Source organism: Microtus oregoni, unplaced genomic scaffold (genome assembly GCF_018167655.1).
Source record: "Microtus oregoni isolate MIOR12 unplaced genomic scaffold, Mior012 000027F_ref0000203, whole genome shotgun sequence".
In the NCBI taxonomy this organism is placed as follows: domain Eukaryota; kingdom Metazoa; phylum Chordata; class Mammalia; order Rodentia; family Cricetidae; genus Microtus; species Microtus oregoni.
The window spans coordinates 1,586,326-1,611,450 of NW_024543086.1; the positions used below are offsets into that span (position 1 = coordinate 1,586,326).

Sequence of the window (25,125 nt, forward strand, 5' to 3'; positions counted from 1 at the left end):
GTGATTGAGTACCATTCCGTGCTAAAAGAAAATGAGCTATCAAGCTACTGATTAAGGAAATTTAACTGCATTTTGCTAAATGAAAAAGAGTGAAATAGGAAAATCTGCAACAACTGTATACTATGAAGTTACTGAGACATAATGTAACTGTCCTGCCAGAGAAACACTTTTGTCTCTCACTTTGGCTATCAAACAATTAAAAAGTTAGATCCCAAATCTGGAAATCCCCAAGGAATCTCATGCTAGCTGGCTTATCAAGAACTGGCAACTAAACTTGACTTGTTGGTACCCAAAGAGTGACCCTAAATCAAGTATCAAACTTTCTGAGAAAGAAAGGGGGATACTATAGGCACAGGGAAGTGATTGGTAGTTAGGAGAGATCTGGAAGGAGGGGTGGGTAACTTTTATGGCCAATAAACTATTGGGTAAGACACTGTAATGGAAGGTTCAGTTACTCTGCACACTTCGGGGCTCTGGTGTGTAACTATGAGGAACAAAATCCACTTCAGCTCTGAGCTCTAGTTGATCATGTGATTTTTAATGACTTATTAACTGTAGCAGTTGTCTTTCTGGTTTGTGTATTGTTGGTGGAACACACTGTGTTTGCGGGCAGCACAGTGGTTTATGGAAACTCTTTCATGTGAGGGTCAACTTTACCGTGAACCTAAAGGTGGGGAGTATGTATATTCATTTGCATTGGCCTGTGTTCCATGATTAGCAATCCCTCTCTCCAAGCCACAACTCCTCCTTCATCTGTGTTTATTGTAGGCATTATTTTTTATTTAAGGGATATTACAGTCTTGACAGGATAACGGGAATATTTGATAAGATGGAATGCTGTATACAGTGTGATTATGGAGGATGGCACCTGAACCTTTGTCGTCTATTTGACCCCAACCATCCCTGTGACTTTCGATAAGCCATTTTATTTCCATCTGCAAAATAATAGGATTCAACTTGCTGATCCCTGTGGCTTCCTGCCATTTTTTTCTTTTTAGCTGGATGATTAAGAATTTTTCCTAATCATTGAACTGTATTAGAATACAATCCCTTCACTGTGATGAACTGCAAGTTATGTTTTTGTTCCTTGAGAAATAAAAATGTTTTAAAATGTACAGTCTGTCCAGTATTCTTGCAGGCTTCCCTACGGGGTACATTCTGAGACTCTGCTATAGAACTCTTTGTAAATGGTTGCAGAAAGATTTCTTACACTTATGATTAAAATGATATGTGGTAATTCAGGGTCCCCTCTTGGGTTCTTAGTCTCATTAATACAGTAATTTAAGAATGGGTTCAAATAGAAGCTCAAGGGCAATTTTATTAGAGTTTAAAAGAAAGTCCCTGAAGGTAGACAAGCTGCGAATCTCACCAACTGCAAGGATGAAGAGAATGAAAGAAAAAAAGTCACATCATGTTCGAATGTATGCACATGAGACCATGGCAGACTATCAGCAAAATGCTGGGGAAGGGAAACTAGAGAAAGGTAAGGAAGCACAAAATATTGGTGAGACCCTAAGTGTTAAAGAAAGCATGCTTAGAAAAGAGATAAAGAGAAGACAGAGATGCTAAAGACTTATGAAGTTTCAAGGCTGTGGTGCAGTGAGCTATTGCCCTAAGGGTGGGGGTTCTGGGAAGAAAAAAACACAGTATCATATTAAAGGACTTATTTCTTCTACATATCCCTTTATCAGGACTCACTTATCGTGAGCTTGCTTTCCTAGAGGTGGTCCTTGGCTAAAGAGTTGACTTGGCCTAACTGAAATGTCAGGGCTTCACCAAGCCTGCTATTTAGTCTCTCGACAGTGAAGAGTTTTACTCAATGGCACTTTATTGCTGGTGTAGCAAGATTAAAGATTCTTTGCAATGAGTTTGTGGTGCTTTGCTTCTTGGGTTTATATCAGAGAGAAGAGTCAATGGAAACTATCAGGTATGGATGAAGACAGACATTTTAGTTTTGACTTACTGCTTCATAGGGCATAACTTTCTTCCGATGCCCTTTTAATTTCTGCTTAATCTAAAAGTTCTGTGCATATGCATATGCCTGTGTGAGTGTATTCATGTATGAGTACATGAACATATATTTATGACTCTACATGTGTCTACAATACCTGTAAAGATTAGAGGACAGCAATAGGTATTTTTCCTTGCTGTACTTGGAGCACACTGATCTATCTAGGATGGCTGACTATTGAACTCCAGAGAGTTGCCTGTCTCTCTCCCACACACACTCCGAGCACTGGGGTTAGAGGCACATGCCTTTGCACTCAGCATTTTATGTGAGGGCTAGCAATTCGAACTTAGGTCCTCATGCTTGTGATGCAGCCACTTTACTGGCAGAAGCATTTCCACCGCCCATAATGCTCTCTATTTGCTCTTATTTTTAAGTACCATGCCATGTTATTTTGTTCTTATTCCTCCCCTTCCCTGCTATTCCCCCATTCTTCTCCTCCCTTCTTGTCATCCCCTCCATCTCCTTAAACAGTTCTCTCTTCTGTTTTTGGGTCACATGACTCCGTTATCCTTTCTTTTTCTCAAAGTACTGTGTCTAAAAATTAGATCCCAGCCTATGGCATCACACAAGAGATAGAGACAGGCTTGTGGTAAGTCCAAGGACACCTGGTATACATAATGGGTCCCAGGATACTCGCACTTGGAAAGTAGACACCTATTTAAAAGTTTTACAGGAAGAAGAAAGAAAAAAGAAAAAATGATGTAAGGAATAAATGTCTTCTAGCAACCCTACTTTTGTGCCAATCCTGTGATTTTGCAATATTTATCTCAACTGTTTAAAGAGTAAAATATCACCAGCATCTATAGTGTCATATGGAACAATTTTTAAAATAATTATTTTGCTTATCTCTGCTTGTAAATACGTTAAATAGTTATTAGTAAAAAATGGCAAATTATAAAAGATTGAAATTATGTCACTCCAGCCAGAGAGAGAGGCTACCACTCTTCTTGTAAGCTGCCTGTATCCTGCAGGTTCTATAGTCACATCTACCTAGCAAATGCTGCTCTCCATTATTGTACAGAAATTAAAATCTATGAGAGAGGAAATGTGGTACCTGATGCAAAAGTCAGTCATTGTGAGCCGTCTGTGTGCATCAGCTGGCCCTCTAGGGACCAAATTTCCACTCAAAACATCTCTCCCTCCTTAAGTATTTCATCGTTTGTCTTTAAATCATTAACTCCTTTTTGTAAATATATCAATGAAATTCTTATCACACAATATTAGTAATTATCTAATAGCAAGTATCTAATCACTTTCCAAATTATGGGGTACTTTTTTCTTATGTGTTGGTTGTAAATCAAGATCCAGATAAGGTGTGTCCATTAAAATTTAGTCTGGTGGCTCAGTGGGCAAAAGTTGGTGCTGAGTAAGCAAGCATGACAATCTGAATTCAGATCCTTAAAATCCACGTCAAAGCTGGATGTGGTAGCTCTCTGGCTTCCTGTGGGAAAGGGGTCAAAGAGACAGGAGAAATCCGAAAGCTGCATTTGCCATCTAGCATGGCATATGTAGCAGAAAAACAAAACAAAACAAAACAAAAACAGAGAAAGCTTGTCTCAAACAAGGTGAAGGGTGAGGAAGGCCCCAGATTGTCTTCTGAAATGTCATATATACCTGCATTCACACTCAAGAATTTGTGTACATGTACACCCCCCCCCCCACACACACACAATCACTAATTGGCGTTAAGGTCCAGCGAATCTTTTATATCACGTTTCCCATCATTGTTCATTATTTTCCATGTAACTTATTATAGAAGGCAGTGAGCTTGTTTCTGCTATGGAGAGCCCTTCAGGCTGATATAAGTTATTCCAATGCTGTGGCTTTATACATAGTGTGTTTCTTGTGACCAGCACTCCTAGTAAACTGAGATTTATTGCAGGTAGCTTAATTGGATTCAGGTTGTTTGCCTTCCACTAGACAATGGTATGGAAGGCTGTCTTTGCAAGCAATGAAACCTTTCTTGGCTCTTGTTGTGCTGGCCTCACAGAACTAGGGTCCTGGAAATTTATCGTCATGAAAGCCACCCTAAGCCAGTAGCTTTGGGCTTCATATGACTTCAAAGAATGAAATTCACAGACAACAAAACACGAATTTTAGAAAGAAGTGTTTTATTACATGGAGTTATGAGAAAGAACAGAAAGGCAGAACCTCTGTACAACAGAAGTAGTCTTTGGGAATAGAATACAACTGAGCCCCAACGCCTGAAAACTAATTAAGATCAAGGGAATGGGAAAAGGGGAAGACCTACCCTCCCTTCCCATGGATAGGTCTAGTTCTTATTCCCGGTATCCAGGTGCCTGCCAGTTTCTGCCATGTCTTCTAAATTACTTCCTGGAAAGGGGTACTCTTTAGGGGAAAAGAGATAGTGGGAAACCATCTCCCCTTTCTAGCATCTCCAGTCTCTTGACATGGTGGAACTAAAGTCATTTTCAGTTTGAACACTTTTGGAGTCCTGTGCCTCCAGCAAGGTCATTTTCTGATTTTTGCCAGGGGAGAGAGAGAGAGTGGTCACTTTTCATCCTAATATGCCAGTTTCACCACTGGCTTCATGGGTAGGGTTTTCAATGGCGTCAGAAGCACTCCACCATTTATCTTTGTTTAGTGATGTTAACGTACATTGATAATTATTACTGAAATCTATTATATTAGTGGTTACAAAGTATTGAAACTCAAATTTTATTTGCATGTATCCTCTGATGAGCACTGCTGAACTCATAGGCCATTTTCATTTCTTTTTGTAGAAGCTCCCTGTCTGCATCCCCCAGTTTATGTTTCTGAACACCTAAGAGGGATTTTCTTTTCCACCTTTAGATGAGGCATGTATGTGAGGAATATAAACAATTTGCTGTTATGAAAAGAAAAAGATTAGGCTGTAAGTCGTGTAGGGAGTGTACATAACAAATTTGTAAGGTGTGTTTACAACTTATACAGCGACGGATGGTGAACTAAGGAGGAAAGCTTATATCACAGGGACTGAAGCACAGATCGGTACATAAGAGTCCCAAGTTCAGACTCACTCTCCATCCTGCTGTACAAGCTACTTTACCACTGAGTCCTGATCTCTCTGACTACCTTGATGTTTTAGACATACTGTATGAGAAAATACAAGCTCAACAACTTGTAGCCTCAGAGACTTGTTGACCACAAGGAACTACAGTGCTTTATGTGATAGCTTGATATTAGACAGTAATTTTATCCTTTTCTTTAGATTCCACTTTTATTCTACCCTTCCATGTGGCAGCTCATTTCCTGCAGGCCTGCCTTCCTGTTTGCTATGACTCAGCAAGGAAAAAAAGTAGCGTTGTTCAGACATTGGTCAGTGAGGTCTGTGTGCATCACTCATTAGTTTATGTCTGTTCACCAATACAAATTGTCATAATTGATGGTAGTGCATACTGACTTCTCTCATGCAAATAAGTACAAACAAGAATGCACGCTTCAAGTACTTCAGGTATTTGATAGTTCAATAACAAATACATACCATGCATACTACTGTGTTTTGGGGGGTTTTGGTATGTATGTATGTATGTGTTTGTGTGTGTGTGCACACACACGCTTACTTGCATATCTGTCTCGCTGTGTGATTTTGGTATTGGGGACGGAACCCAGGCTCTTCCAATTGTCCAGTCTACCACTGAGCCATTCTCTAATCTTTATCATCTATCATCCTAAAATTTCTGTTTAAGAATTAAAATGTTATTTATGCCCAAATAGTACCACAATATTTGTTGAAAGCCTCGCAGAAAGATTCTCTTTAGGTTTAATAAACTACTGTCTAACCTTTCAGGGCTTGTATATCCCATTGTAGCCTCATGTTTTATATTAATAATGTCCTGTTTACTTCCTTTGGGTAGAAAATAAACTGGATGTACCCTGTAAGAGCTCTATGTTTGCGGCAACTAATCCTGACCACCACTTAACAGTGTTAGGAGGAAGCATTTGCATTATTCACTCCTTGCTAGATGTGGTTTTCTTTGTCTCTTGTTTGAAAAAGAATCTTAGTATGTATTTCAGCGTACCCAGTAGCTTGAACTTGAGTTGCTCCCGTGTCAGCCTCCTGTAAAGAACTGAGACTGCACTTGGCTTCACTATTTTATTGACAAATTGATTTTCACCAAGAGCCATTTAAGGTGATGTCTAAGATTTCTGTGTTGCAGATGAATCATTGTACATAAATATCATGACGAAGGACACAGTGAGTGAGCAACTGAGCTTTCATTGCATGCTCAGGAAGAGGCTTCTGTGGCCTACTTTTCCTTGTCTGACTTCTCTGGACACCTGCCTCTTTAGAACACGTGTCGTGGTACCTTTGGATCCATGACTTGATGCTTGGGTGTGTTTTCTCTTCACAAGGGATAATTTCTTAAGGCAATCCAGCCATTTAAGAGGTGTGGTTTACACGGTTCTCAGAACAGCCACTAATTGATACCTCTTGAGGAAGGACATGTTCTCTGATGTGTGCAAGGCTTTCACCAGGCAAGATGCCACTTTCTTCTATGATTAATCTTCCACCCTGAAAAATAGGGCAATTAAGAAGTTTGGGTTTTTTTTTTCTCTTGACATTAATGATTTTGTCAATATCTTCAGTATATACTTCTCAGTTCATTTTACCATGCCATAAGAGTAACCTCTTTTCAGTTTCCATGGATTTTAGAGATGTTGCTCTCTGAAACAGAACTATTTTACTGTACTGTGAGATATCTTGTATGCTTTTGTAATGGTGAATGCTTTTTACTTTTACACAAAAACTCAGAAAAGCATGCATTGGGTGAGGTCTGGTGAGCAAACTAGTGAAATAAATAAATTCCTAAACAGATCACTAATTTACCTGGTCCGATCGCAAAGACCTCTAATCCTATAATTCTAGCTACTTGGAGACAGAGGCAGGAGGATGGCAAGTTCTTGACGTTTGTAGGTTACAGAGGGAATTCAAAGCTAGCCTGAAGCCGGGCGGTGGTGGCGCATGCCTTTAATCCCAGCACTCGGGAGGCAGAGGCAGGTGGATCTCTGTGAGTTCGAGGCCAACCTGGTCTACAAGAGCTAGTTCCAGGACAGGAAACAAAAAGCTACAGAGAAACCCTGTCTCGAAAATTAAAAAAAAAAAAAGCTAGCCTGAGCAACTTAGTAAGAATTTGTTTTCAGTTAAGGAGAGAGAAGGTGGGGAGAGATGAGGAACAGGAGGAGGGAAGGAAATAACAACAAAGAAAGAACACATAAAATTACCTCTATATCAAGAAGGGCTTGAGATGTTTAATTCTACACATGCTTTATTACCACATAGGAAAATCGACAGTCTGGGGGGAAGTTTAGCACATCTGGGCAGAGGTTAGGCTATTATAAAGCTTGAAGAATAGCATTAGGAGTGAAGGATTCACAATGTCATGAGGAAGTCTTCAGTGGTTCCTGTTGTGTTCTCAGCCCTTAATCAAATGCACAGTAAACAGTATGTGTCCAGTGGACGTGTGTTGAGTAAGTTCACCTCTAACCCTGCCCTTACCTGATGGAGGATGGATTGCCATTTCCCTTTCCTCTGAAACATCTTAACTATTTCTTAGTTCAGGTGTTACTAAGATAGAAAAGCAGGTGATATATTTTTATGTTGTATCTACTCTTATATAAACTATTCCTAATAGAACTTGGGAGCAAGGAAAACAAAGATGGGTTTGATAGACTTAAGACTGAGATTCCCAAAGCAGTCTGCACATAGTTTAGTAGCTCCATATGTATCGTTATTCTGAATTACAGAATTGTTTCTCTTTCTGAAGTTTTGTCCCTTGGCTTTGGAATGCAGGAATAATTGAAGCTGTGACAAGTTGATTATCATCTTCCTACAAAACCATGGCCAAGATCACCCCTAAATTACTGGGTATCAGCCAGAGGACATGAAATGAAGAGGAAAAGTTGACTCCCTTTATCTAGTTCTGCTGACTGCCCCTAATATGAAGACAGTCAGGATAACACCACATATCTGGAAGCGGTGCGGAGAAAGTTGCCTGGATTCATAGTGAACCACAGAAGTAGTCCCATTCTACAGAAGATGGAAAAGGTCCACATAAGGGAGGGAAAAGAAATGGAAGTATGTGAAGTTATGAGATGTCATGTGGATTATATGATCTTAAAGGATTCATTTTACAGAAGAAAATGTATTAGAAAAATCTATATGTCTTGATACTTATAGAAGTTAAAGAATTTCACAGAAGCAGTTGACGCTATTAGTAGTGTGGTCATCCAAAGTCTGTCAGAGGTTTCTCACCTTTTGACACTGAGATATGACGCCATTTGCTAGTGTGTCAGGCTGCATTTATAGTTAGGATTTTTTTTTTAAGCATTGCACCCTGTATCTTAGCTTATCATAGACTTCTGAAAACAAAGGAATCTTATATAAAAGCAGGATGGTAATCATTTTATTTTTTTTATTTTTGCAGTTGCAAATATTAGGGGACATATGGTTTCGCCCAGTGAGAAAAGAGATTCCCAAGGAGAAGACACCACACCAGACATGAAGAAAACTAATGAGCAAATTGGATTCAGATCCCAAGTCCTCTGAACTCCAGCCTATACTTTCTTTATCAGTTCCCTTTTACTCATGCAGCCCTGAACTCATTTTTCTCACATCCCCTCCAAGAAGGTAGGGACTGAGACTGCAGGGCAGGATAAAAATGATGGCATGGGAGGAAGGCAGAGAAAATAAAAAAGACTAAATAAAGTTCACAGCAGGAGCAGGGGCGTCTATGTATATGTAACATAAGCTCTTTCATTTCTAAGAAGTAGGTACTTAGAATTTTCATTTATACCATCTATAGATATTTATAGAAAATATCTGTGTCACATGGCAGGCCACTTAATGTCATTTTCTCAGCTTAACACTGGAAGTCATTATGTTCTTATGGTCACATAACTTTCAGGATTTCTGGGGGTATTGCTTAGAGTGTAAGTCAGGTCCAGATACTGGCTGAACGGCCTTAAGAAGGACTGTTAATTCAATCACGCAGAAACTGAGTACCAACTGCATGCTGGATTCTAGTATACATGGTTGAAATACTACAAGGAACCAGTGGTCCTTACACATATAGAGCCTCTCTTTTGTTGTGGACAGCCAAGTTGTAAGTGACTAAATGTTTTATATAACACAAAGACTTCCCTGGGTTTAACCAGAAAGAGGAACGAGAGATGTGGGAAGAGTTGACGATTTTATATGTGGTATTTATAAGAGACACACAGGAGAGGTAACAACATGGCAAAGCTGCAAATTCCCGAGGAAAAGGAGTGCAGAAAGTTAACAAGCAATGTCAGTGTTAAGTTGAAAACGTTCAGAAGTATTCAGAGGCCCGCTGGAGGATTGCATGTCTGTGTGAAGAAATCACGAGGAGAAGAATAGGCTGACCGGACAGGATTGACCGCTGCATCAGTCCTGATCATTTTGGACATTAAAGACTTGGAATGGCAATGGATGGATTTTAGAACTGAAGTGTTGTTCTTTTACTTGGACTCTTGATGGGAGTGGTAGCCTCTGTCTGGTGCACCGTGATGCTATACACCAGGATGGTAGTAGAGAAGATGGTAGGACAAAGTCAGCGAGTATATCTTTTCTGAAGAAAGGACCACTAGAATTTTCTCATGGAGTACTATGTATATCTAAGAGCAATAGAGACAGAGACAGAAATGGAGATACACAGAGAGACACTGGGAGAGACAGAGAAACAGAGAGACAGAGACATAGAGATAGAAAAATGGAGAAATTCAGGTAGAAAGTTGAGGGGAGAAGAAGAAAGGAGAAAAGAAATTACCATTGACTAAGAAGGAATAAATGAGGGGACACACCAGTTCTACTTATTTCAAGAGAGAATTGATGGTGGATATAGATGCATAACCTATGTTTGCTCCATTTAATAGGATATGTCTACTAACATTCTAGGTAGAGTTATTAAATAATTAATTGATCAACAAAGAAATTTGAACTTGAGGAGACTATTTAGGACTGGAGACAAATCTCAAGTCTTAGAATGTGGCAACTCAAGTCAAGGAACCAGAAGAAGGACCCAGTGAGAAAGTACATAGAAAAGAGACTCTGGACTGGGTAGCAAAGTGTCTTTATATTAGAAATAAGAAAGCTGAAATGATGTACTGGAGGTACCCATGATGAAATGGCCAGTGGTGGTAACAGGTAGCTTCGGTATCTTAGATACAAAAGAGGAAAGTGGATAGAGATCAGGAATAAGTACATACTCTTTGCCAAAGAGGCATTCATTCATTCATTTTTCCATTCATTCATTCCAAACCAACTCATCCTGCAGAATCACTTCTCTCCAACCCTAGTTTTCCCTCTAAAAATTAATGAGCAAATTGATATTGTTGTGTCCAAGAAAAGTCTTTTCCGGTGTACTACTATAATTACTTGTTGGTAGTAGTGGTGACGTCAGTGGTAACTGTGGTGCCGGTACTGGTGCTGCTTGTGGTGACAGTGGTGGGAGTTGTCATAATAGTGGTAAACCTCATGGCCCTGGTGAAGGTGGTAGAGGTTATGGTGATGGTGCCTATGGAGTGGTATGCATGTGCGTTTGTGTTTGGGATGATTATTTAATCACTCAGTGCTGAACTCCTAACTGCTATTTATGTGACTTATGTGTAGCTCCTAGTCTTGGATTTTGTGTAACTCTGTTGATTTCTGTTTTGAGTTTGCAAATCTTTCTCTTCTGATTTTGTAGACTTAGAGGAACCCTCCGTCCTTAGGAACTTGGAGACAGCTGCTCTGGAAACTGTGTGGAAGTTAAGAAGACTGTCGCTGTGGTAGGGACCTGAGAACACTACTTCAATCCCAATGTTGCCCTGACATTTGTATCTAAGATTCAAGAAGATTAAGATTAAAAAGGTATGGATATGCAGTTTAACTTCTTAATAAAAACTATTCTTAATAAAAATAAAGGTAAATATGGTACATTTAAAAGCTTTTATTGCCTTATCCCCAACTGTCATTGCTTTTCTCTGTGTCTTTTGCTTTTTAAGGAATTTCTTCTCTTTCGCTATAAGTTTAATGTGTTGAGATAGACATGGTACAATGGGAAAATCAAGTTGAAAGCTACACCATTCTAACAAGGATCAGATGTACAGAGGGCAGTATGACAAAGAGAACTGGGCAGGTCTCCAACAGAAAGAAAAGAGAAATTGTTGTAGGTGTCTATGCCATAAAAGATGCAGATAGGAAGATGAGTAATTAGATTGTTCTGTGTCATACATGCTTTTATTCTTATTTTTTGTTACTATGGAAAGCTATTGATAGAGTTTTCTGCTTTCTTAAGAGCAGCACTGTATTTCTCTTGGATATATGCCTATGGTGGGGAAGACTCTAAGTTTGAGTCAAAGGAATCACATGGCTTTTAAAATAATAAATATGATGCTTAAAGTAATTAAAGAGCAATCAGCAACAGGTGCATGTGCACATGCTTTTATGTAAACATATTTACTATACAAATAATTTGTTGGATGCATCTAATTGCTTTCCATATATATATATATACAGATGTTTGTGTTTCTACATATGGAGGAGGCCAAAAAAGGATAGACAGAGAAAGAATGCCTGGAATGATCATTTATAAGTATTTATGGTAAATCAGATGTTGTGTTCTGACATTTGCAAAAAATTTCTCTATGTCTCACGACAACTATGTGGGATAGAGACTTTTGTTCCCAGGATATTTCCTGTGGATGAGGCATTCAGGGACCAGACTCTATTCTAGCCTTATTAAAATTCCAGTTCATATGTTCATTTGTACAGATCAATGGAGTCACGTTTATACCTGTGGAAATGGTTTAAGAGGAGCACACAGCATATCTAGGGGACATTGTAAAATGTCTTAGAAAAGTCTATTGGTAGCTTAATCACTCTCCTTTGAGTTTCAGAATAAAAGAGGGTAGGGCTACAAAACAAAATAAGAACCAGCAACAATATCTTATGATGCAGAGGGTTATGGGGGATAGGAGAACAAACCGGGTTAGATGAGGGGTTGGGCCCCTTCTTGTAGCACCGTGAGACTCCCTTAGGCCATGTATTCAGGAGAGATAAAGGAGTTGACCTGGTAAGAATCAAACTTGCTACAACCACAGGCCTCCTGTCACCTGTGTTTCTTCCTGTTGGAATAAGTGTGGTGCCTGCTTTCAGCTTGCTAGTGAGTTGTCCTTTGAAAACGAAACACAGTTTCTTGCTAACTGCTGTTTCCTGATGCTGGCAAAGACATATGAGGTCTCTGATAGTCACATGACTCATATACCTCTAAAAACCACAATACCTCTGAGAGCCCAGGGAGCGAAGGAAGAAATCATTCCCTTTTCAGAATCTTCTTTGTTTATATAGACAATTCTGTTTTCTTTTAGACCAAAGGATAGCTTTAAAACAATTGAACATTAAATACTAATTTGTAACTCACACTCTATTAGCAAGATTACAAAGGCCAACTTGTTAATTTAATGATGGGAAAGGAGATACACATATGTAATGTTTCATTTTGGGGTCCTCACAGGAGCAGAAACATGTTACATAGTAGGCATGTACTATGGTTGCATGTCTCTTTGCTCACACATCCTTGATCTATCAGAAAGAAAAGCTAACATGCTCTGCTTTGCTTGTCCCAGCTTCCTGGGTGAGACTCTTTATGGGGCTGGAAGAGAAAGCTCCTTGAGTATTCATCTTTAATTCACAATGCCTATGTTCTAGGTGCTAGCCACTTAGAAATTCAGAAAAGTTTTAGAGACTTTAGCTATAAAAAATGTTCTTGGTTTATGCAGCAATAGACTAGTAAATGGAAAATAAGCTCTTTTGTTCACGAGGATATAAGTGGAATTTATGCTGTGTGGTGAATGTTTATTAAGGGGATCTATTCAGTTGAACACACACATATACATACACAGACACACACATACATGAAGACAAAAAAAACCCAAAATGTCTTTAGCAGTGTGTTAGAATAGAGTAAGATGATGTTGGCATGATCCGTCTACCATGTTCTCTCCTGGACCCCACAATCTGGCACACTGGAAGGGTTCTCAAGTGTCTTTTCCCATGAAGAGGGACAGTATAAATGATCAGTTCTAGAAGCAGAAGAGTGAAAGGCCAATCACTTTCTGTGCTTGAACATTAGAAAAGCCATTGAATTCTCTCAAGTCTGTACTGTTCAACGTGAGTTCCACAGGCTTGTTCCACCATTATCTTCTCAGCTTGGAGGCCAGTCTGGACTGCACCGTGAGACCCCGCAACCCACACCCCTCCCTAAGAGAGTAAAACTGAAACTGCTTGTCCTCAGAGATAGGTGTCACCATTCCTGTCACACACACACACATACACATGTGCGCACACGCCTATTAGAAAAGTAGACTAACATGTCACAGCGCTCAGTGATTTTTCACACACTGAGCTCAAGTGTCCAGTCTTATGACCTCTATTCTGGCTTAACTATCCTCATTCCAGATTAGATGTGCAGGAACAGTTCTCCAGCAGATGCTTCTAGATTGGCCAGTGAGGGAAAGTGGTCAATTAATGAATGAATTATATATTCTATTACTAACTTGGGGGGACATTAAAGGTTTTGGAGGCTCATTGATTGAGAAAGTGTGGGTTTCTGAAGAATCTTTTTTGATCATGGACCATTATGCAAATTGTTTCCAGGAACCATGAGGGTCAGGGCCACTGTATGGATAGCCTTGGCATGAGGCTGCTGTGCCCCGTCTTTCTACATGTAAATAGTAACTATCCTATGTAAAAGAATACCATGACTCCCTGATGTAATTATGGGGTGTCTCTGAACCCCTGTTTGCAGGTATGCAATTCACTCCATTTCAACAGAGCAATATTTTCTAAACATAGTATTCGTTTCATTGTAAGAATCTGGAACTTTAAATGAAGTGGACACCTTAGCCAAAGGGGAGAAAAAAAGCATTTAATTAATATGTCAGAAATAATGTTGAGAGAAAATATTGTCATTAAACGTGACTATCACACTTTATCTGTCCAGAGGGACTGAAGGGAGCCTGGAACTGCTTAGCATGTTTAACATATACCAGCAAGGTTAATTGTCTTGGGATGTTGAAGAGCTGAATTCCTTTGTGAACCTCCACAGTGTGTCTCACTGTCATAACTGTTTTTCATGTGACTTCGGCATCCTTCTTTATTTTAGCTGGGCTTTCAAAGTTTTGAGTCCCAGGGTATCATTTAAAAGCCAGAAAAAATTGCAAATGTGTGCAAGCTAACAGAGCGTGATATTGACAAATTAATTAGTCTATTCCCAACCTGCTCCCTTGGTAGAAAGGCTCTGTGTACCTCCAAGAGTATCAAAAGCAAAATGAAAAGCTGCCTTTGGGGATGGGTTTTGTTATTGTTTCTGTCAGTCATCATTCGGAGTGGGGCTGTGACCGACTCAGAAGAGTGATGTGTGTGTGTGTGTGTGTGTGTGTGTGTGTGTGTGTGTGTGTGTGTGAGACAGTTATTTCCCCAGCATGTGGAAATGGTAGCTCTTAATATTTTGTTCTCCACTGCAATGCAGAAGAATGGTGGCCATCTTACCAAGTATTGAGACCACCTTTCACTCATGGTTTCTATGGTTTTCACAGAGTTCTTCATGTAGTGCACCATACACTGAAGTTTCACACAATTTGCTATTATTAAATGTGTTAAATATGGAGGGCAAATCAAACAGAAGCACCAGGACGGGTAACCCACAACGCTGCCTTCTATAGATGTTTTCTTGGCTCTGTGTCTGAGTGACATATACCAAACACCTATGAGAAACCAGGATCTGGGCTCCAGCTTATCCTAGTGTATCTATATAACTCCTACTCTTTCTGTTGTGTCCCATAGTTTCCTCTATAAAATATATTCTTAAATCAGATAAAACCAAGGAAGCCCTGAAGGCTTATCAAACCCAAAGCCCGCTATCTAGATGTACTTGATGTAGCTGAGAATAATTGTGACTGTGGCCCAATGCAATTATAACTTAAAATATTATGATGATATTGTGATATTTGTGTGTGTATGTTTTTTGTAAATTGATTGTACAGTTTTTATGTGTATGCTTTGTAAATGACATTTGTAATAATAAGAGCGGCGAGAACCGGTCTTACAGGGAAGATTCTAGCCTAGTCCATCCTGGGTAGGAGCTTCATGGCATGTGTCTGCCCGGGAGCGGGGCATGGCGTCTCTCTCAGGTGTCTGCTCCCGAGAGGAGAGCTGTGGAGTCTGAGCTCACTTCCTCTTCCTCCCACCATACTGTTCTGTTTACTCCACCCACCTAAGGGTGGGCCTATGAAATGGGCCTAGCAGTTTCTTTATTACTTAACCAATGAAATCAACAGATTGATATATGACACTCCCACATCAGACATTGTGTTGTAATGTCAAAAACACTGGGCATGCCTGTTAGACTTCAGCAAATATTACAGTTTCTTTCAATATCAAGTGAATTGGTAGTTAATGGTGATACAGGAACATACATCATATATATATGATAACCATATAAAGGCAAATTTACACATGCCATTTGAAATTTCACACAGATGAAGGTAAAGAACTTATACATGGGGTCTAGAGAGATGACCAGCATAATGTACTCCTGCTCTGGAGGAAACGAGTTTTGTTCCTAAGAGCCATATCATACAGCTTACAACAACTTGCTAACTCTGGCTCCAATGTATCTGATTCCCTCTTCTTCCATCCAGGCATACCTGCATTCATGCACATGTCCACACATATACACAATTAAAAACAAAAATAAAATCTTAAAGGACTTCCACGTGAACTCTCCAGAAAACTCCACACGGAATTCTAGCAATTATTCTGTACCATGATTTCTTTAATATGCAATCATTATGTCTGCGGGAGGTCACCACTTCATGTCTACTTCTTTGTAGTCTAGAAATAACCTAACTTCACCTTCTCTCCATTCTCAACCACATCACTTACAAGGCTCTCCCTATTTTGCCAATGAGGAAATTGAAGGAAAACAGAGCTTTTCAAAAACTCTCTGCTGCAGTACAAGGTTCTCTGACCTGACCTCTAAATTAGTTCTTTAACAGGCACCAAGCAGGGCACACTCTGTCCCTAGGTGTATTTAACAGTCACTGGGGCCTGTAGAGCCCCTGCTCTCGTGCTCTCTGATTCGGTGTCTCAATGGGAAAGCACCGATTTTGCCTTCACTTTTTTCTTTATTTCCTTTTCTTGTTTTGTTTTACTCTGCTGTTTTCAGAAGAGTCTCCTTTGACAGTTACTGGAGGAGAGATTTGTGGTTTTCCCCTTGAGCGTGTCTCTTGCTGCCTGTCTGTTTACTTCTGCTGAATTTTACTCAAGGCCTTTGAAACTTAACAAAATGTGTGCTGTTGCTGCATTCAGAATCTTGTATAGATTTAGATCTTATTTACAAGTTAAATCTTTCTCTCTTGCCTTCAAACAGCCATTTTATGTTCCAGTTGCAATCCCACAAAGACCAAGGGAATACAGGTTGAAAATTTCAACTCTCTGGATTTGCATCTTATTAATGGTGTTATGTGACACTTAGTTTTTTTCTGGGAAGAGGTGAGCAGTCATAAACTCATTTCAGAGGGAGAACTTATGACAGACAAAAAATAACCATAAAACCAGAGTCCAACATGGATGAACCAAAGTTACTTTTCAGTTACTTGCAGGAGTCTGAGTGAATAATCATTTATAAGAATATGGAAGACTCAGAGTTTGACCCCTGAAAGTTCACCTAGTGTTTGTGATGACTCATTAAATTTGGAGCCCTTGAGGCAGCTACACAAATTGCAGGCTACTGGATACATTAGACACTCCTTCCCTTAGCAAACTACCTGTGTAATTTTGGAAAGGGGTCTTCTTATGAATCAGCTAATTCTCAGGGATTTCCTGGGACCTGTGAGTTGTTTACTTCTGAATTTTGTTTTGTTTTGTTTTTCAAGATAGGGTTTCTCTGTTTAACTTTGGAGCCTGTCCTGGAACTTGCTCTGTACACCAGGCTGACCTTGAACTCACAGAGATCTACCTCCCTCTGCCTCCCACATACTGGGATGAAAAGTATGCTCCACCACTGACCAGCTATTTCTGACTCTTAATGAACCTCCTTCTAGAATTTCCTGTGTTTTAATGAACCTGTCTTTAGAATCTTGAGTCTCAGTTCGCCTCCTTCAAGGATGGAATGTTAAAACTTGGAGGAAATTATTTCACAATACATGACCTCAGGAAGACTTTTTTAAACCTGTGAACTTGCTTTTTCTCCCTGTTTGTTTTGACCCTGACCCTTCGTCCTTTACTGATTCTTTTTCATGAGTTATTTCCCCAGTATTGATGCCAGCATTTTCTTATGCTTAGCCAATATTGAAACATGGTTCCAGCCCACGTCACAGATTCTGTGGATCAAAATAAAATAGACGTGAAGATGATTGAATAGTACCATTTCTCTCATCACTTACAGAACTGTTTAATGACTTTAATGTGCAAAACACTCCAAAACATAGGATGGTGTTTTAGTGGTTTTTAACTCTAATGCCAGGTTAATCAGACATCCTCTTCTGGTCTTCACAGGTACCAGGCATGTAAGTGGTATATAGACATACATACATACACACACACACACACACACACACACACACACAAAACAACAACACTGAGACACACAAAATAAAAATAAAAATGTAAAAAGTGACTACTATGTTGTATTGAAGAGTAATTAAGAACCTGCTTATCACAGACCTCAATGATACGAAAGAGATAATTATGTCCCTTAAACATTAAGACATAACAGTATGGGATAACGTGTTAGAGAAGAATAAGACCTATTGTATATTAAACATTGGTTTCTTATTGAAAGGCTTACAAATTAAGTATCATTTCCTGGAATACAGGAAAAAGAAAAAAATGGGTAATAATAAAGAAGCCAAACTAGCAGATGCATGCAGTAGCTTTTCCTCTCACTCTAAAAACCTCTAATTGTCCCAGATAGACTGGGGAGAAGGGTCATCAAAGAAACCTTAGATTAATATTCAAACTGAGCGTAGACAATGGATTTAATTTATACATCCAGAGCCACATCATATAAGTGAGAAATAGATGTTCCCGTTGTACCCTGTTTAATTTCAAAACTCCAAAGAAAAGGCATTGAAAGTCTCTCTCAGGTAGGGAGAAATGATCTTGTAACTGGTATCAAACTTTTCATCAGCCACGCAGCAGGAAGTGTAGAAAAGCAGTGTCTCAAAATTTCTGAGGGGAAAAAATACTTGGATTCCAGAAGTTGTTTTTAAGTCATACTCCAAATAAGAACAACATGAAGACATGTTGACGCATCAAGATATTTAGCCTCCCCACAGTTCTTTCCAAACACATTCTGTATAGTAAGAAAGTAATTCAACAAACTTTTCTTTAAAAAAAACCACAAAATCATTCAGCTCATGAAAATCTCCTACCAAAAGTTTGAGAAGATATTTCAGAAAATGTTACAGAACTTGGGCAGAGGTCACACAGCCTCTGTCCCAAGTTAGGTCTAGTCATCCATTTTAATAAGCCAATTAAAAGAATCAAATTAAAAAGAAAAAGCCAGAAACATTGAAAAAAGGGGCAACGAGACTTAATAAATGCCCCCATGTCCATCTTTCAAATTTTGCAGTGAGACTGAAGTATAAACAGGAGGTCCAAGGATTTGCGTATCTGAGCAGTACTAGTCAAAGTGTGGTCCTGTCTGCATAAACCCATCCTTGTCTGGACTTTGGTCTGACTCAGTAAAGCTCATCTGGCAAGTTGCTAAGACTGGGAAATCTCCCTCTGGGAGACAAGTTCCTTTTCTGCCTGGTGCCTTTTCCTTCTTGCAGCATGAGATTCTTGGGAGAAATTTCCACTTCCTTAGAGTCCATTGTTTCAATAGTCAGGTTGAGAGACTCAAGTGTCTCTTAAGAAGACCTTTATTTCTATCAGGCCAATCAATTACAATTAGACAGGAGGTTCAAGTGGTTAAAATTGGTTCACAAACTCCAAGAATCATATGTTCCAGCCAAAATTAGAATAGATTATGGTCTGTTTGGGTAGTGGGCTGATATACCTTTTGTGTTATCTGTGTTCTATAGACAATTATAAACGGTGCCTGAAGAGCAAACTATGTATAAGGAAATCATGACCCAAATAAAAAGTTAGACAGAATTTACCCTGATTTTGTGGAAAATTGTGTGTGTGTGTGTGTGTGTGTGTGTGTGTGTGTGTGTATTTGTCTGGAAAAATATTCATTTGACCACCATGAGTTGAGTTTAACATTACAACATGGCAAATAATAAATTTGTCATCCTAGTATACTACCTGGCTCTCCAATGAACATTTATTGAACATTTATATCATCATAATAAACTCTCCTTCTTACCTTTAGAATCAACCTATAAAGCTCACACAAGGAAATTAACCAAATGTTATAAACCTTGACACTGAAGGGAAGGGTACAGTTAGCACGTGACTCTAGATGCGGAGAAGGAGAGAAAAGGTAACGGGAAGTCTGAGGGTCCTCTAAGAAAGGGAAATGTGATCATTTTCCCCTCAGGTTAATGAGGTAAGAAAATGAATTAACACATAACATATATTTCTTTAGGAGATATCTGTAATCTCAGAAAAACTAAATAAAGCTTGGAGATGAACCAGATTATGCAAGGAAGCCAAGACCTTAAATTTAATTGTCACAAGTGATACATATCCTTTAAAACATAAATTATGGAGTTCAACAGCCAACAGAGAAAAACGACTAAGTTAATTACTAGAGAGAGATATCCACACACTCAATGAAACATGCCTGGTGATTGAATAAGACCATGCAGGAAGGCAGACTGATCTGTTTGTAACTTACTATTTTAGTTCTGGTGAACAAATATATTCTCTTAGGTAAACTATGGAAAAGAAGAACTCTACCCTAATTTCTTGCTGAACTCATTAGCCATCAATAAGGGTCACGGAGTCTACAATAGGTGAATCTAAAGAAGCTAAAACCTTCATCTGGTGATGGATGGAGATAGAGACAGAGACCCACACTGGAGCACTGGACTGAGCTCCCAAGGTCCCGATGAGGAGCAGAAGGAGGGAGAACATGAGCAAAGAAGTCGGGACCACGAGTGATGCACCCACCCACTGAGACAGTGGAGCTGATCTATTGAGAGCTCACCAAGACCAGCTGGACTGTGACTGAAAAAGCATGGGATAAAACTGGACTCTCTGAACATGGCGAACTATGAGGGCTGATGAGACGCAAAGGACAATGGCACGGGGGTTTGATCCTATGTAATGTGATGGCTTTGTGGGAGCCCAGCCAGTTTGGATGTTCACCTTCCTAGATATGGACGGAGGTGGGAGGTCCTAGGTCTTACCACAGGGCAGAAAACCCTGACTGCTCTTTGGACTGGAGAGGGAGGGGGAAAGGAGTGGGGGGAGGGGGAGAAGGGTGGGAGGAGGGGGCGTAGGGGGGGAGGAGGGGGAGGGAAATGGGAGGCTGGGAGGAGGTGGAAACTTGTTTTTTTTTTTTCTTCTCCTTTTCTCAATAAAAAAATATCAAAAAAAATATGGCTTTGTTAAGTTTAGTGTGCAAAGTACAATCAAGAACTTCCTACAAATACATAACAAATATATGTCAAGGTTTTGATGTAATTCATTGTTTAATGAGAACAATAAGAAGGTACATATTTGGATGGTAGAATGCTTAAAAGAATAAACAGTCTATAAAAGATTTTAAAATAAATTTGAATCAGAGACAAAACCAGTTAGTCCTACCGAGTAATAAAACTACACCTTTATAATTATTTATTCTTCAGGTTCTGCCTTCCAGTTCACAAGTAACTTCTTCGAGTGTGCGCTCCTCTGAATTAGTAAATTCAGAGTGAAAGACTGACTTTCGATTCCATGAGTTTACTGAGAAATGTCCAGGCCCAATGTAGGAAAGATGGATTTTATTCTCTTGATTGCCAGTTTGGGACTCACTTTGCCTCTAAAAGAATAAAAATGTCTCATGAAGATTTTCTTGATGCTTGATGCTCTTAACATCTGGTTTTCTCTCACCAATGTTTCCATGGTAATCATCAAAAACAGCAATAAGCACATTAAAAAAATATTGTTTACAGTCCCTTTCCTGTTTCTGAGCACCACTAGGAAGCAAGTTGTCTGAGCATAAGACTGTCACATCCTTAATCCTCATGATGTTTGTTGAATTAACAGCTTAGCTTTCAGATGTTACTGGCTGCCTTTATAAAGCAGAGACCAAATTAGAGATGAGAATGGGAGAGGAGAAATATCACCAAATGAATAGCTGCAAGGGAAAATCTGAAATCTCTTGCAAAAATCTGTTGATGGGGCAATTTGCAAGTGGTCTGACAAATAGCTAGGAGAAACTCTACCTTCTTTGAATGCAGCTACAGTCAGAGGAAATAGAATTCGTGTGGCAGTACTGCTGGGTTGAATGACTCACTGAAGCTGCTGCCTTAGATCTTTCATAAGCCTTTTATCTTAATGCCAAACCCGCTTTTGAATAAAATAAAAGGGAAGGTTTCCAGGAGAAAGTGTCCTTCTATTTCTTCTAAATGTGTGTCGGAGAAAAGAAGGAAATAGTGACACTTGGGTTGATTAAAGTCCATGATCCTCTATCTTTGTTTTCTGTTACTAGATAGACCCTACGTAAAATACCTGGAAACCAAGAACCATTTCAGCTCACCTAGCTTTCAAGTGAGTTTGGAGATTCTCTCTATGCTAGTGAGTTTTAAAATGTCTGTCCAAGCTAGGTATGGTAGTGTACACCTTTAATCCCAGCACGTGAGAAGCAGAGGGCAGCCTGGTCTACACAGTGAGTTCCAGGGCAGCCAGGGATATATATTGTAAGTCGGAACACCTTTCAAACAACAACAAAATGTCTGTCTATTAAGGGTTAATGCTCTTGGACACTGTGAAGATTTGTCACTTGAATTGGTTTAATAAAATGCTGTTTGGTCAATAGTTAGGCAGGAAGTATAGGAGGGGCAATCAGACTAGGAGAATTCTAGGAAGAGAAAAGACAGAGATACAGTCATTATCCAGAAGCAGAGGAAGCAAGTTGAGAATGCCTCACTGAGAAAAGGTACCAAGTCACATGACTACACATAGATAAGAATTGTCTGAACAATAGGCCAGACAGTTATAATTAATATAAGCCTCTTTGTGTTTATTTGGGACTGAATGGCTGTGGGACCGGGTGGAACAGAAACTTCCATCTACATCTTTTCAACTAAAAGAACATGAACGCCGACTCCCTGAAATCTGTAATTGGTTTTTTTAGAGAATCTGTCATGTAGAAAGAAGCTCCCATCCAACCTAGCCAACACAAAGATCTTCATCCAAAGCTGCTTATAATGGAAGTGTGGATAGAGTTCATTTATAGTCTTTCATAGTAGACTTAGATACACAATCTGAGTCACTCTGGCTTATCACCAGCCCTTGGTGAAACATTCATTCTTTCCATACATAATGTAGAAGAGCTTCATAAATATTCATTCACTGACATTGAATCGACACTTCCTGTTTTAAGGAACTGCAAAATTATAAGGACATAAGATTTCATGGTGTAAATCTAGGACTTTTCTGTGGTGATCTTGGACCAGTATTTTCTTTTAGACATCAAAACCTGGCCTAAAGGGGAGAGAGTGCCATGCAACGAGCTTGCTGATCTTATAATGAACTTCTGCTTTCTGAAAGGTAGGATATTAATTATTTACTAGTTTTCCTGAAAGACTCATTTTGGATATTTGGTTTTTTATTTTGTTTATTTTGGTGTGTGTGTGTGTGTGTGTGTGTGTGTGTGTGTGTGTTAAAAACAAAGAACAGGCTCAAAAGTCATATTTGTAGTCCAATTTCATTTAAGCCTAAAGGAATGGTTTTCAACCTGTGAGTTTTCACCTTTGGCAAACCTCTGCCTCCAAAAATATTTAGATTAGGATTCACGATTCATGACAGCAGTAAAATTATAGTTATGAAGTAGCAACACAAATAAACTTGTGGTTGGGGGTCTCCATAACATGTAGAATTGTAATAGCAACATTAGGAAGGTTGAGAGCACTAGCCTAGATGTTGACAAATTCTTTTTTTTAATTAATTTATTTATTAAATTAAAGATTTCTGTGTTGACAAATTCTGAACTTCAAGGGATCTTACCAAAACTTTGAGGAAAATAAAATGGCATCAGTAGAAGAATTAGTGTGGCTCACACTTACATTTCTGTGAATAGTGTGAGTGTGGCTCACACTTACATTTCTGTGAATAGTGTGAGTGTGGCTCACACTTACATTTATCTAGAATAGGACTTCTGCTTTCTCCACTGCAAGAAAGTTTTGAGATTCAACACAACCCAAATCCTCTATATTTATTTCTGTCTTAACTACATATTTTTTTTTTTTGGTCTGCTAAAGAAGAGTCTAGACCCGCTTAAATCCTTCTTCCTTCAGTCTCTAAGAAAGGCCTCCAGTCTTCCATATCCTTTCTGCTTGGACATTAATATTCATGAACAGAACAAGTGAAGAAGAATGGGGAAAATTTGCAGTTCGTGGGCCAAGATCAAAGAAAATGCTTGTCTTGACTTCATTGGTAAAAACAAAACTACTCATTTGTCAATGGCAACTGTATGGAATTGAGATTATTAATTTATTCCCTTTATCATGCTGAGTAATTGTGAGTTGAAACAAAGCGAAACTTGAGATTATTTGAAATCATCTTTTAACATGATCTTTAATCAAAGCACTTTATTATACTGACCTTCAGTAGTTCTTTATCAATGGAGAATGTGTGTGATGAAGGAAGGGCTAAATTCCTGGAATTTTCAAGTGTTGTTCACTGAGAATACTGTGGGCTAAAAGGAAATGCTAAAGAGAAAACATGAAATTCCCATGACGGATTCCTTCACAGGACTCCCAATCCTATACATTAACCATTTAAGTCTGGTAAATGGCCACTGGCCACATGTGAATACTGGACATTTGGAAGAGATGTGCCCAGTCCAAATTAAGATGAAACATAAGTTAACAGTTAATTTAAGAGTTTTAGAATGGCAGAACTAACCTAAAGCATTGCCACTCATTTTGAGTTTTATTTACATATCATTCATATACTATATGATTCACTTATAATATTTAAAAATATTGATTATGTATCAAAATGGTGATGTTTTGATATCTTATGTCAACATACTTTGAAATTTTACTTGCTAGTTTTAGTTTTAATGTGAATGCTAGAATATCAATAATATGTAGCTGTAATACATTATATTTCTATTGGATAGAACTCATTTGGAGAACGGCTTATGATTATACAATTTGTTAAAAAGCAGATATCCTTGGCCAAGTTGGAGAATCACTGGGTCAGCTTCTACTCCTCCTTCCTTCACCAAAACTCCATCACAGGCCACCTTCCCCGCTTCCTAAATGAATTGCTTAGTGAATGATCTTGATGGGTTTTTATTACAGAAATGGAAGGGAAATGCAATAATGCCCATTTTCCCAATGATATTAAATGTAATTTGGCAGAAAACCCAATGCAACCTGTATTGATGCCATTTCACTTTTCCAAGGTAACGTGCTCAGAGGTCATGTTCAAATATTTCAAACTACAGCTGGCTATCCGTGCTTGGAAATTCTTTTCTATTATCTTTATGAAATAGAATGGCTCAAAACTATCACAAAGTCATGTATAAATAACGGCTTCAGGACAGTGTTGTAAAGTGACTAAAATATTAATTTCTGACGAAAGAGAAAGTTCTCTTCCTTTGGTTGAGGGTATGTGAGCATCCAGGTTGTGATGGGTTTTTTTAATGTGGACCTTGGTTTTATACTGCTCTTTAAAAACTGCATTTACATTCTCTTCTACTATCTCTATGGGGGAAAGTAATTAGAAATCGAGTCGTCAAGAGAATAAATAAACATTACAGGCATTCTTTAACGATGGGAACTCTCCTGAAATCCCTCTCTTAAAGGATTGAATGTTTTATTTCCTTATGCTTCCTGCAGCTTCTGTACTGTGCAGGCTGTGGGCAGACTGCTCGGTGACCTTGAACTTGCTTTGCTTTACTGGAAATTTTCATCAAAAATATATCAAAACATACAAA

General features: G+C 38.9%; 1 protein-coding gene across 1 annotated transcript in view; it reads left to right on the forward strand.

Moving 5' to 3' along the window:
- The window catches only part of Sgcd (sarcoglycan delta), a 682,952-nt gene that overhangs the window by 142,652 nt on the left and 515,175 nt on the right, over positions 1-25,125 (forward strand). Inside the window, exon 2 of the mRNA XM_041676147.1 lies at positions 10,720-10,883. The gene's annotated coding sequence lies outside the window, so the exon portion shown is untranslated. The remainder of the gene's footprint in view (positions 1-10,719; positions 10,884-25,125) is intronic.